Here is a 13,167-nt window from a genome sequence, read left to right as displayed (position 1 = left end):
AGAAAGGTGATAGGGTAGTGATCCTGCTGGGGGCAAAAAGAAAAGGACAGACAAGTAAGCCGAGATCGAGGGACCCGCCAACAAGGTCAAGGAAGTCAACTTAGAAAGGGAAGGCAAGAAGGCTCGATTGTGTTTATAGCTGATGACTTGACCAAGGGGGAAGAGGCCACTCTTGTTATGCTCTTGCAAGAGTACGTTGTTATTGAGATTTTTGTCGAAAGGTCGAATCCACCGGGGATCAGAAGTAGAAGGAAGTAGAGATAGGAGATGGAAGAGAAGATAGAGAATACCCAAGTGGTAAACACTACAAAGAAAAATCACAATGAATTGAATCAATATATATTGAAAGAACCTGGAATCTTCACACTACTCAGAAGCAATCTCCAGACATTAGATCTCCTGGAGCTTCTTCGTAGAACAAAACATGCATAAAAATTACAACTCCTTTTCTGCTGCTCGGAACCCAAATCTAATGGCTCCATTGGCTCCGACAGGGGTAAAACCCTAGGACACATGATCACAGATCTCCCAGATCACTCCTTCTTCTTCTTTCAGTTCAATATGCAACTTTCAGCTTGTTTTCAACGATTACGATGCGTGTGATTTCATCAATCTGTCCCTCTTATGAAAATTCCCTAATTGGCTGAAAAAGCAGCTAGTTTTTTGCATGCCATCCTAATCTAGAAGTTTTTTTCTAACTTTTTTCGATTTTTACAATAAATAATATAAAAAATAGACTAAAATTATCCAAAAATCTAGTATTTTTAGATAATCCATGCAACTCACACTAGTACTAATGGCTTAGATCACATTGACTCTCTAGATCAATAAAGAAGTCGGATGATGATGCATTCTATACTTTTTCACACTGTGTCCTCATAACATCACGACAATGTGGACATGTTCGCCTAGTCCTTAGATGAGCTCAAAGGAGTGGATCCCAGAGTGGTGACACATAACATACCAATGGCCCTTGATGTGGTGCTTGTAAAACAACGACTATACCCTATGAATCCGCTGAAATATGCCTAGGCCATGAATGAGAAAATCGATAAGCTAATGAGGGCAAGATTCATCTATGAAATAGAGCACACAGACTGGGTATCACCAATCATGATAGTCATGAAGAAGAATGGGAGGATCCGAGTGTGCGCGAACTATAAGAAGGTTAACACTACGATAAAAAGGGATAATTACCCATTACCATACATGGAGCATATGCTCGAAAGGGTAGCAGGTAAAGAGGCCTACAACTTCTTGGACGGCTTCTCAGGATACAACTAGGTGCAAGTACATCCCAATGATAGGCACAAGACTGCGTTTGCCATTGAGTGGGGTGTCTTCGCTTATATCGTAATGCCCTTTGGATTAATGAATGCACTTGCAACCTTTTAGCATCTAATGTGCATCATCTTCAAAGATATGCTTAGAAAAGAGCTAGAAGTGTTTGTAGACGACCTATGCATGTAGTCTAGCTGGGCAGAACACTTGGAAAAGCTGCAAATAATCTTTGAACGATGCCAACTTTACAACCTGTCATTGAACCCCTTGAAGTGCTAGTTTTGGGTCAAGCATGGATGCATCCTAGGGCACGTGGTATCCAAGAATGGCATAGCCATTGAGTCTTCAAAAGTTAGGGTCATTGTCGACTTGCTGCCACTCAAGGATTATAAGGGTGTTCAATGTTTCTTAGGCCACATAGGATACTATCGGTGCTTCATCTTGAATTATGCATTGATTGCAAGACCATTGTACAAGTTATTGACCGTATTCAAGTGGACGAACGGGCCAGTGGGCATGTGAGAAAGTGAAAAAGGCTCTTACAATTGCACCAATCTTATGAGCCCTAGACTAAAGCATCACATTCCACGTGTATATAAACGTGTGTAAATTTTCTATTGGAGCTATCTTGTGCTAGCTTTGTGAACATAACTTGGATTACCCCATGAGTTTTGCTTGTAGGCAGCTCACTAACACGGAGATGAAATACTCCACCACAAAAAGGGAGGGGTTGGCCATGCTATTCATTGTAAAGAAGTTTCGACACTACCTCCTTGACACGCCTTTCAACTTTTTTGTAGACCATCAAGCATTAATGTATCTTGTGAATAAACCATGTGCTACTAGATGCATTGTGAGATGGTTGCTTTTTCTTCTAGAATTTAATTTCTCTGTGGTGGTACACAAGGGCAAGAAGCACTACATGGTTGATCACAGGTCCCAAATAACCATAGGAGAAGCCGCAAGACAAGGCATAGCTGACTATATGCTCATCTTTTCAGCTCATCTAGTGAGAAAGACTTGTTTAGAGTTGATCTAACGTTGTATTGGGTGGATAACATAGTCCAAGTGCTAGAGCATGGTTTTCCCAAGAGACCTATTGAGAAGGCCAGGCTTAGGAGACTTATTCTGAAAATCCAACCTTACCAGTTGATAGCCGATCAACTTTATAGGTTAGGGCAAGATGGGTGGCTATGACGATGCATGTGCATGCATGAGATGCACGATGTGTTGAGAAAAGTGCATGGTGGGATTGTTGGAGGGCACTTCAGTGGGGATACGATGGTACGTAAGGTGCTGTAATCTCAACTGTGGTGGCCCACCCTATTCTGCAATGTTGCTAAGTTCGTAAAGCATTGCGATGAGTGCCAAAGGACTAAAGTTCATGCATGAAAGGATAAGATGAAGTTGACCCTTGTCATTGCATGACAACCCTTTGAGAAATGGGGAGTCGACTTCATTGGACCCATCAATCCCGCAGCACAATACTCACATGCTAGATACATCATCGTAGCAACTGACTATCTTACAAAATGGGCCAAGGCACAAGCCACTAGGAAGAACGATGCTAGGATCACAACAAAGTTCTTATGGGAGTATGTTATCTCATGATTTGGTTGCCCTATCGAATTAGTGAGTGACCAAGGCACTCACTTTATCAATGTGGTGATTGCCCACCTGCTCTCAACCTTCTTAAACATCCATAGGAAATCCTCACCCTACTACCCTCAAGCTAATGGCCAAGCAGAATCCACGAACAAGATCTTAGTCAATGTCCTTACGAAGGTAGTTTCTACCTCGTGAAGTGACTGGGACAACAAACTTATGGTAGCATTATGGGCTTATCGGACAGTCTATAAAACGAATGTAGGACAGACACCCTTTAGGTTGACCTACGGGACTGAGGCAATCTTGCCATTAGAATTCTTTGTCCCTAGCTTGAGAATAGAAGTATAGGAGGGATGGGAAGGGAAGGAAGCTTAGACCGACCATCTCATGGAATTGGAACGACTCTCTGAGACTCAACTCATAGCCACCCACACCCTAATTTGTGAAAAATCACGACAGAAGTTGTGGTTCGACAAGCACATCAAACAAACCAACTTTGAGCAGTGAGACCTTGTTTTCTCTACTTGGTAAAGGTCCACAAGCAAAAAATGAATTTCCTAAGATTAGGACCTTTCCGAGTGTACGCACCATTAGTAGGACAAGCAACATAGAACATCAAACCCTTGAAGGTGAGTGCATAGGCTTCTTTAATGGCTATCTCATGAAGAAGTAGCATGAAGAAGTACTACCCTCCCACACATCCACTACATAAGTCCGCGTATGCTAGAAGCCCCTGTCAATGTCCGTATAGCCACCATCACTTAAATAGAGGACAAAGATGAGGAGGTAGTAGCACCAACATGCCTGCGCATCATGGGCACCGCCTGGTGCGCACACACATTTGATGCCTTGATTGACAAAGTATCTGACTCCAATGTCTTGATTCACACTCATTGGACCCTCATTGGTCAACCACAGTTATAGCAAACCAATGTTAAACTGATCCCATTCGGAGGCAAGTCATATGCACTCCTAGGGAGGTGCAAGATCGCAATCTCTATCAAGTCTGAGAGCCTACCGGTCCTCTTCTATGTATTTCCAAATACGAAGGATGCATGTCACGAATCGTTGTTAGGATGCACTTTCAAAAAACAAGTATACTACAATGTGTGGACTATGATATGTAGTGTATTCACCTTTCCATTTCCAATGTTTGAATCGTGATGGCTTTCAGCAAGGGCAGCGAGGCTTCACCAAATCCTACTATGCCACCGATAGAGCTACCTAGGACCAAGCCTAAGGAGGGGGGTCATGAGTCCTCACAACCCACCCAAACTACAAAACCACTGCCAACTAAGGCCATCCCCAAAGCCACAAAGCCCATGCTTAACTGGGTGCCAAGGCACCAAAAGTGACCTACTCATAGCATGCAAACACAGCCCCACAAGGCTAACAACTATCATTCAAAACCTAAGAGACCAACCCGACACTATCGACGTAGGTGCACAATCGAGTCACAACGGATTCCCAAAGATATGTTGTGAGCCCAAGGATACTACGAAGGCAATACCTAGATATGGGTGCCCAAGAAGGGAAATCCTAGAACTATATCCCCACCACAACCATCACTTGCCATCCCACCCTCAGGCAGTCACACTCCATCTAAGGCAATGACAATCCACGAAACCCAAGCTGTAGGACCCATAGAATCCACAACAATTGCAGTCATCAAACCCCAACAAATATATCTACCAAAAAAACAGCTTAATACCCCAAAATCATCTAAGCCTAGAGAGCTTGGCACCCCAATGCAAGAGGAAAGCAATGCACCATCTATGCCATTAGAGCCACCCTCAGTACCCCAAAGCAGCATTGGGCACATGGATCAAACTATGGAGTTAGCCTTAGTTACATCATTTTCTAGTCTATTGCTCCTCAAACCATCACTGTCTAGCTCAATTCCACCCCAACCACTAGTAGGTCTTAGGCCTTCCTACGATCAATGTTCATTTCTATTGGTCTCCAAGGACCTTGCTATGAATATGGAAGATGACTTGGTGACTTGCATCAAGCTCTTGGACAACACTTTCACTATGTTTTCTAGGAGCTATGAAAGACTTGACCTTAGCTTGCTTGATGAAATCCTTGCCTCTTATGTTCATTCTTTATCTTACACTTGGGAAGAATATGAGTTCATGACTGTAAAACTCCCCAAGGTCGCAAAGGAGTTGATCGATAATGGTGAAATATCAAAAGAGAATGCGCTCATCATCAGACTACTAATAACATCATATCGCAAGCCCCAAATGCATGCATCACCCATTGATATTGAGGAACTCACTCACCTCGCTGACTCTGACTCATCATTCTTACAAAAATGGTGTAACCTATGTCTCCAATGGGAGAAACAGGGTTGCCAAGCAAAAACCTAATAGGTAACAATTGGAAAGAAGACCTAATGAGCCCCATTTGGTATGGATTTGATTGAACTATGCCCTTAATAACTAGACCTCTCTACAAACTATTGATACTACTTGAATGAACCAAGGAATGCCAATGCACATACAAAGAGTTGAAGAAGGCTATGATAACCGCGCCAATCCTAAGAGCCCCAGACTGGACCATGACCTTCCACGTACATATTGATGCCTCAAAGTTTGCTATTGGGAGTTGTTTTGTGCCAACCTAGTGAACACAACCTAGACTATCCACCAGTGAGCTACACTAGCAGAAAACTCATGGATATCGAGATGAATTATTCCACTTTGAGAGAGAAGGTTTGGCCATGGTGTTTGATGTGAAGAAATTCTAGCATTATCTTTTAGCTACGCCTTTCACTTTCTTCGTAGACCATCAGGATCTGCTGTATCTTGTGAAGAAACCTTGTGGTACTGGCCAGGTGGCTACTACTTTTACTAGAATTTGACTTCTTTGTGGTTGTACGCAGGGGGAAGCAACACTACATGGCTGATTACATGTCCTGCATATCCACAGTAGAAGCCATTGGATAGGGTATCGTAGACGGCTTACCAGACATGCACCTTTTTAACCTGTCTAGTGATAAGGATATATTTGGAGCCGACTTGACGCCATATTGGGTAGATGACATAGTCCAAGTGCTAGAGCACAAACTACCCAAAAGACTTATCGAGAAGGCTTGGCTTGGGTGACTTATCCTCAAGATACAACCTTATCAATTGATAACTGGTTAGCTCTATAGGTTAGGGCAAGATGGCTTACTACAACGATCTATGTCCGAACGTGAGATGCATGTCATACTTACGGAGACACACAATGGAATCCCTGGAGGAAACTTTAGCAGAGGCATGATAGCATGCAAGGTGTTGCAGTCTCAACTATGGTGGCCCATACTTTTCCATGATTTAGCATAATTTGTGAAGCATTATGATGAGTGCCAATGGACCAAGGTTCGCATTTGCAAGGATAGGATGGAACTAACCCCAATCATCACAAAGTAACCATTCAAAAAATGGGGGATTGACTTCATTGGTCTGATTAGTCTTGCAACACAATAGTCGCGGGCCAATTATATCATAATCACCACAAACTACCTTACAAAGTGGGCAGAAGTACACACCACATTGGGAAAAATGACTCTAGGACCACGACCAATTTCCTTGGGAGTAGGCGATCTCATGATTCGGTTTCCCCATTGAACTTAGTTAGTGACCAAGGCATACACTTCATCGATGAAGTGATTGCCCATGTCCTACTATCTAGTTTCCTGATCATCCATATGAAATCTTCACCCTACTACCCTCAAGAAAATGGCCAAGCTGAATCTACAAATAAGATCTTAGTAAACGTCCTCACCAAGGTAGTCTCTGCTTCGCGCATTGACTAGGACAATAAGCTGATAGCAACCTTATGGGCCTATTGAACAGCTTATAAAATGGTTGTCAGGGAGACTCCCTTTATGTTGACCTACGACACTAAAGCCATTCTACCACTGGAATTCTTTGTCAGCTTGAGAGTAGCCATCTAAGAGAGATGGGATGGAAAGGAGGCATGGATGGAACACCTAGTTGAGCTAGAATGCCTATCAGAGAGACTCGACTTCTAACTACCCAGTTGCATGCACATTGCAATGTCAATTACGAGTCATAGTACATTCACCTTGCCATTATCAATGTATACATATTGACATCTTTCAGCAAAGGGTAGCACGACTCCATCAAAGTCCACAAAGCTACTGATAGATGAGCCTATGACCAAGTCTAAGGAGGGGGGTCATGACTTGTCACAACCCACCAAGTCTCAATGCCAACAAACCACCGAGAGTGTAACCAAGGCAAATGAACCCAAGTTCAAATGGGTGCCTAAGCATCAAGGATTACCACACCTAGAAATAAGCAAACACGACCTCCCACTACTAGAAACTCATACTCGAGACCTAGGAGGCAAAGAAGATATTATAGGCATAGACAAATGATCAAGCCACAATGGGTTCCCAAAACGCTATTGCAAGTGCAAGGCTATTATGAGGGCAATACCTCCATAGGTACCGGCAATACCTCCATATGGGTACCTAAAGAAAAGATTGCCAAGGGCTCCACTCAAGCGCCACCCTCGAACTTGTCTACATAAGATTGCACAATAGTTAAGGAACCGAAACCACAAGAGACTCAAACTGCAAAGCCTATAGAGCCCAAAATCACTAAGCATGCAGAGCCTCAACAAGTCTACCAACAAAAACCATAGCTTATTGCTTCCAAACCACCTCAACCTAGCGCTGCTAGTGTCCCAAGGCCAACAAATAGAAGTGGGTACACTGCCTTGCACCTAAGAGGAGGACTCTGAATTCATGTTCGTTAAGGTCCCCATGATAGCTGAAGAGTTAATTGCCAACAAAATTTCTTGCAAGCAAGCACGCTGTCATGTTGCTACACATAGACACAATGTGAAAAAATCTAGAGTGCATCCTCATTCAAATTTCTTATTGATCTAGAGAGTCGATGCCATATTAGTCATTAGTGTCAGTGTCCGTAGTGTGGATGGTTCAAAAATACTAGATTTTTGGACAAGTTAGCCTATTTTTTATCTTTTGGATATAATTTCTTGTAAATATCCAAAAGCTGTAGACAACTTTTAGAATAGGACGACATGTAAAAAAGCAAGTGGATTTTAGCCATTTTTGGGGGATTTTATGCAAAAACAAGGATTGGAATAATTGCATGACACACGATTGGAGTTTATAGACAGCAACAAACAACACTTCAAAGAATTGGGAGAAGGAGTGATCTGAGAGAAATCTAACCAAGTGTCCTGATATTTTACCCCCTTTTAAAGCCAACAAAAGTATTAGATTGGTGGTTTAGGCAACAGAGAAGAAGCTACTGTTTGATGCACATTTTTGGTCTACAAGGGATTTATCTTGGATGCTGAAATAAATTGACAGGCTTCACCTCTATGAGTATTCTTCTACATCTTCTATTTCTTTGAATCCCTTCTCTTTCATCAATTGCTCTCCCTGAACCTCCCTTTACTCTACTGGCTCTTACCCTCGTGGTAGAATTTCAATCCCAAACACTTCAATAGTGATGAACTCGATGTGAAAGTTGACAGCAGGTGTGTAAAGATGGGGGATTCTCAAGTAGTGGTGATGCTTTACAATAGATGATTGCTTTGTTGCAGCAGCAACAACAATAGTAGTTATTGTTACAACAATAGATGCAAACTCAGCAAGAAGCAGGAATAATTGATTCCTTAGTTGTGAATGCATGGTAGATAATGGGACATGAATTGAAGCAGTTTAAGGGTTGAAATGTTTTCATATGATTGTATGAAGAAAATATGTTGTTTCATGGGGTACTGTAGTATGCATGGAGTCAATATTTCTCCCGTTTGGCCATACATGCATTGCATGATCAAATTGATGAGTTACATAGAAGAGCTATTGATTGGGTAGCTTTTAAGAAATCTTTGATGTTGAGATTTAGGCAATCACATCAGTATAGCCTCTTTGAGAGGCAATCTGGGTAAAGGATATGTAGGCTATCCAGAATCCCATATGCAGAAGCAAGAAAATAGAAGAAGCATGATCAAATTGATGAGTTACATAGAAGAGCTATTGATTGGGTAGCTTTTAAGAAATCTTTTATGTTGAGATTTAGGCAATCAGATCAGTATAGCCTCTTTGAGAGGCAGTCTAGGTAAAGGATATGTAGGCTATCCAGAATCCCATATGCAGAAGCAAGAAAATACCACCTATCCTCAAGCTATAAAACATTGTACTTGCCTCTCATTTTTCATTGAATATGATGGTACTTTTGTCCTTTCAATAAAGTGCCTTGTCCAACCACACAATACTGTGTTTATGAGTCCAAGTCTCAATCTTGAAACCTGATTCACTTGTCTGACATTCTATCTTCAACTCTATGTCTTCATGAGTTCACTCTATACCTTCAAGCTACCATAGCCATGCTCAAATCCATGCATTTCAACATTGTATGAGAGCCATGGTGAGCATGGCACTGATCCTCTAGCTCCCTTCCACTTCTATCCAGCTCAACCTGAGCTCATGACTTCATGATCAACTCCATTTTCACCTCTAGCTTCACTCAAGCCTCTTGTCTGCCGTAGCTAGAGTGCACCTACCCACATTAGAGCCCATGGATCTCTTCAACCAGGACATCCCAACTAAAGCTTTCTTCTGGGCATATCTTCTTGACCTCAGGGCACTTCCTCTTGATACCTCAATCATAGAGATTGATGATCTCTAACTTGAGATATCTGGAAATTTGCACTCACTATCTTGATCACATTGCCGCTTGGCCGTACGATTCGGGCTCCTTCTACACACAGTGCTTTAACCTATTATCATAGGGCTTCTCAAATACCCCATGTAAGCTTCTTCTTCACCAAAGTGTTAGCCAAAACATTGTACCTACGTGCTGTACAAACTGAAAACACAATAACCTGCTATAACCCTAATAGAGAAGCCATAGCTCTTTCAACTTCAAGCTTTTATTCCACTTCATTTTCTCACTCTTTTTAGTCAATCGGAGTTTTTGCCACTTGGGTTAGAGTTCTTCTTCAGTTTCTAGTAACACTTGAGGCATCAAACCATCAAGGAGGGGACATTTTGGAAGATTCAAGTTCAATCCAAGAAGATACAAGCACAGTGTCCATTGACACTCATCTAGTGCTTTTAGCACTTGTGTCAATTGACACAATCAGTTCTTTTTCCTTGATCAAATCTAAGAATTTGGTGTTGATTTGCTGCTTCTTCAACCATCCAACATGGGAAAAGATTCACCGACATGTCAATTCAAAGGAGTCAGGTTTCACACTTGGCAACGCCGCATCAAACTCATCCTAATGAAGAAGGGCCTATGGGCCATTACCAATGGACAAGAAAAGAATACTTGGGATGCAACTCTTGCAGTTACTTGGTAGAAGAATGATGACAAAGCACAAGACATCATCAAATTGGAATTGGATGATAGCTACATCCATCATGTGGATGCTTGTGACATGTCCCATGACACTTGGGATAGATTAGATACCTTATTTGGTGCACAACCCAAGTCCTCAAAGTATGGTTTACTGATTGAATTCTTTTGACTTGATATGAAGCTTAATACATCCCTGGCATCTCATTTGTGAACTACATGGAAAGTCTCCTAACCCAGCTTGTAGGGATAAATCTCAAAATGGATGAAGATATTTGTATTGGTGTTTTGCTAAAAAGTTTGCCTTTTGATTATGATAATGTTTCAACCACTTTAATCAACATGCCAAATCCTAAACTGGTTGACATTAAGGCCTCTCTATTGGAAGAAGAAAAGAATATAAAAAATAAAGAATAATCAAGTACTTCTAAAGATTAAAAAATGATGTATGTTAGTAACAGGAACAAAGAAAGAAATGACCATCTATTTTGTGACTTCTACAAAAGGATTGGACACACTGAGAAGTTTTTCCATGCCAGAAAGGGGTCTCAAAAGGCCTACCTTGCAGCTGTAAAAGAAGAAGAAGACAATTAGGAGCAGAAGGACAAGCTTCACCAGTCCTTCTATTCCCAATTATCTGATAGACTTTTTTGAAGCCTTGTATAACCTTTCCCTAATGCTTCTGTCATAAGCTTTGTAAAATCCTCATGTAACCTGGCCTTAGAGCCTATATACACTTTGTGAGGCCCCTGTTATAGCCTTTGGATGTCCACCATGTGTTCGGTACCCACACTTAGCAATTTCTGCAACAACCTCTAGTGTTTACCATGTTTGTGATGTACCCACACGTTACCATTAGGGCCAAAAACGCTTCAAAAATGGCACTTGTAAGAAAGTGATTAAGTTGCTAATTAGTTGAGGTTTAGGAAGAATAAAACCTCTAAATTTGGTTGTCCAGATGTGATTAATGAGAGAATATTTGGTTCATTGAAGAGGTCGGCCATTAATTGCCCTCATCTTTTAATCCAGGTCAGGGGTCACCTTTTCGGCCGTTTATTGTCTTGGAACTCGAGAGATTTTGTATTTTCGAGATTTTCGTACAAACTTCGCATTTGTTTGCTCCCGCGTTTTCTTTCTATACACTATTCTCTTTTACCATTCCTTTTGCTGCACTTGCTTTCTATCACTGTGAGATTCTTGCTCGGTTCATTTGCTAGAATGTCTAGCAATACTACTTCAAATAACACAGGCGCAAGCACACGTAAATACAAGCTATCTATTCAGCTAGATCCGACTTACACATCTTGGAGAAGTATACATCATCGAGTATTGATAGATGAGATTGAAGCCAACAGGTTGCGAACACAAGGAATGAAGCATATAGATTTGTGGGTGGATGGAAATATCTATCCCAGGGATCCTTCTACAGGTAAACCACCTCCTTTTTTGAATGTCCATGACTATATAAGATATGCTGGAGAAGGTTACAATGGAATGCTTGGCTACTGTATGAGGTTATACTCTATATCTTACACATATATAGCTCAAGTGCACGAAATGAAAAAAGCACTAGAAACTACACAAACAAAAATTTTAGAGTTGACAAGTCAGATTGATATTTTGAAAAATGTTAACAATTCATTGCAGAATAAGCTAATATGCTTGAGAGAAACTCCAGTAGGATTTAGAGAGAGGAAGAGACCATTAAAAAATATAACCAGCTTGTGTGAGAGAGCAAAGAAAAGGAGACTAAATCTTACAAAGAAATATGTCTCTAACATATTAGGCATAAATATCCGAGAGAATGAGGAAAGAATCAAACTTTTGAAGGAAACCATGAATAAGAAAGACATTTTGAGGATTCTTAAGTCACCAGAAAATGTGGATTTGAGAGGCCCAACTCTGAGAGAGTTAGTGAAGAATTTAAAAGGCACAGTGAAAGCAAATGAAATCGTAGAGACATGCGATACTGTGGGTATAAGTCGAAAAGGTTACCGTGCTATCTCTGGATTATGGTTTAAAAATCTTAAACGAAATAGGGTAACTATATTTGGATTGCCCCGAGCCCTTGCAGTTTCCACTGCAAGAATTTCCATGAATCGCAAGATTCCACATGTTTTTGGAGATTACTTTCACATCGAAAGGTCTATGTCCTATGAAAAACAAAAAAAACAGGCAATTTTTTATTACAATGAGTTTAACAATATATGGGTTGATCTAAAAAAGGTGCAAATTGCAATGGTTCACATGTATAAAATCACAGTAGAAGAAAGTTATGGTGTTTTAAAGTTTGCCTTGAAGTTGGATGAAGCACAGATTCAAAAGGGACAGAAGATGGAAAGAATTAGCATTTGCCTCATGAACATGGCATTGGACCATGGCAATGGCGAGGGCAAAGCTCCATTGCATAAGATCCAATCCGAGATGGAGATTTGGTGGATTGGTGCAGCCCAGGTACCAATTGAAAATCATCAAACGTTGAAATGGTTGTTCAACCATACAGGTATTCCAAATATCATTAAGTCTCAAAGTGAAGGCGAAATGTTGGTAGTTGATGGGGTTGGTAAATTTAATGTGGAATGGCATATGAGTGCTGATTTGAAAACTATCAAATGTATGCTTGGAATATGTAATGGTGCAAATGCAAAATATCCTTGCATTTATTGCATGGAAAGTATTGGATCCAAAGATTGGAGTAGTTTGCGACCAGTAAGAAGAGCCCCAAATAGAGACTCTATAGATTTGAGTAAATTTAAAAACATAGAAGACATCTGGGATCCCATTCTTTCCATCTCTCTTAAGAATGTTCATATTTGTACTTTGCATGCAGAGATTAGAATAATCGATAAGCTTCTCAGGTTGCATCTTGACTACGCATATTCCATTAAGCCATTATCTTTATCAGATGAGTGTATTGATAAAT

Source organism: Lygodium microphyllum, chromosome 24, assembly GCF_053477565.2.
Source record: "Lygodium microphyllum isolate KBCC chromosome 24, Lygodium_microphyllum_v1.1.10, whole genome shotgun sequence".
Taxonomy (NCBI): domain Eukaryota; kingdom Viridiplantae; phylum Streptophyta; class Polypodiopsida; order Schizaeales; family Lygodiaceae; genus Lygodium; species Lygodium microphyllum.
Note: the sequence above shows the minus strand (reverse complement) of the source record.